The sequence below is a fragment of the Grus americana genome, chromosome 1 (assembly GCF_028858705.1).
Source record: "Grus americana isolate bGruAme1 chromosome 1, bGruAme1.mat, whole genome shotgun sequence".
Classification (NCBI taxonomy): Eukaryota; Metazoa; Chordata; class Aves; order Gruiformes; family Gruidae; genus Grus; species Grus americana.
Window position 1 is genome coordinate 166,523,571 of NC_072852.1, and position 1,838 is coordinate 166,525,408.

General features: G+C 47.9%; 1 pseudogene; it reads right to left on the reverse strand.

The window, feature by feature from the left end:
- Window positions 1–257: 257 nt before the first annotated feature.
- On the reverse strand, window positions 258–1,283 carry LOC129204893 (uncharacterized; annotated as a pseudogene).
- Between the last annotated feature and the right edge of the window lie 555 nt (window positions 1,284–1,838).

A 1,838-nucleotide genomic window follows, 5' to 3' on the forward strand; every position in this document is an offset into this window, starting at 1 on the left:
ATAATCAAAAATAGCATGCGCATTCTGATTAAACCACAATCGATGTCCGTTTGGCTTCTTCTGAGGGTATGTGTCTGGGTCAGCTGCTCCGTCCTGAAAAACAAGAACAGAAACAAACTCGCTTCTCGAGTTAGAAGGAAGGAATAATCCACTTAGCGTGAATCTTATGGACTTTCTTGCTGGTGTCTTTTGCTTTCCAAGTGTATTTATTTATTGGTGTGGCTAATACTAACGGTACTGCTCCCACGGCGAGGAGTTCAACTAAAAGAGGTATTCTGAATTCTCCCCTGCAGCTGGATCCCGATAGGTTTTAAAGAATTGGGAAGTCCCCATATCAGGGGCGTCATTCATTCGGGATCTACTGGCAACAGCATTGGGGAGCTCAGGTTGGGCTTCAGTTCCCGATCATACATCATTTGCAGACAAGCCGCTTTCTGCACACTTTCCACCAGCTGATCTACTGAACCTGTTATGGCTAGAGGGTCTCCCCTTTCCAAGGGGTTCAACCCTCCCGCCCAATATGCAACCCTCTGAGTTAACGACCATGGGGCTCGGCGGTCGCCAGTGGTTAAAAACACATCTGGGACCCAATATCCTTCCGCCTCTTTCTCTGACAGCAAAATCCCATCGCCGCCCGACAGGGACACCCTCCAAACCTATTCAGTTTCGGATTCTCTCACAGTCCTTGCGAAGTCCTTTCGCAGCTTGGCCAATTCGGTTGCTGTGAAAGGAATTTCTTTGGTAATAACCTGGGGGCAATTGTCATTATTGTCTTCATATACATATTCCATTTTAACTTGTGGGCACATATGGGGAGGGCTTTTTATGGCCTCCTTTACTCCCTTTATGTCTCCCCAGGGATAGACTTGCCGTATCCCTTTCTCCTCGAGCAGTACTTCTGTTTTTGCTAGAGTGTCTGTCTCCCTTAGGAGTTGGTTTCTCAACTCCTCCTTCAATATCAGGTTTTGGCGCTTCTCCTCCTCCAGCGCCCATTTATTTTCCTGTAGCTGTTCCTGCAGCGCTGTTATTGCTGCCTGCAGAGAAGCTACCACAGCCTCAGCCTGACAGGACCTCCGCTTCCTTTCCTCCACCACAGCTGGCAAACACACTCCCAACACAACACCAATTATAGCCTTTCCCTTCCCCTTTTTAACCTTAGCTTCCCTCTGCACTACTGTCATTCTGTCTATTACACTTTGCAAGTGGAACCAATGGTCCCTTGCCCAATCTTGCCTCAGGGGCGAGGGACGAGATCCATATACCTCCAAAAAATCATATAACATCGATTTCCTCAGCCCATCTGGGTGCACAGTCACAAATATCGCCTGCCTTCTGGGCAGCCATGTCCTACAAAGGGAATATTGTCCCAGGAGAGCCACACCTTAAAGTCCAGTTTTCCCCTATACGCTCCCAGGAGGCCAAACCGTATACTAATACACAAGGTATCAATAAAAAAGAATCAACATCCGCTCCTTCCTTACACTTCGTTCATCTCCGGCTGCTTCCCTCGCGGGAGAGCAGAACTGCGGATCGGAACTCCGCACTTGCTTCGTACTTGCTTGTACGTCTCGTTCACGCACAGTCACACAGCACACCACAACAAGGTTGTACGACACTCTCGTCCCAATGGATCCTGTCCATGACGCCAATTAAAATGTCCCGATCCAATGTTGGGGAGGTTTCGATACGATACCAAGAGCAAGATTAAGACACAAACAAGGTCAAATGTCATACAACCTTTCAGCTTTATTTTTGATGAACAGGGAGAAGAGAACTATATAAAGAGACAACCGGGAGAGCAGGGAAGAGCAAAGGAAAGAGAGGGGAAAGAGAGAGAG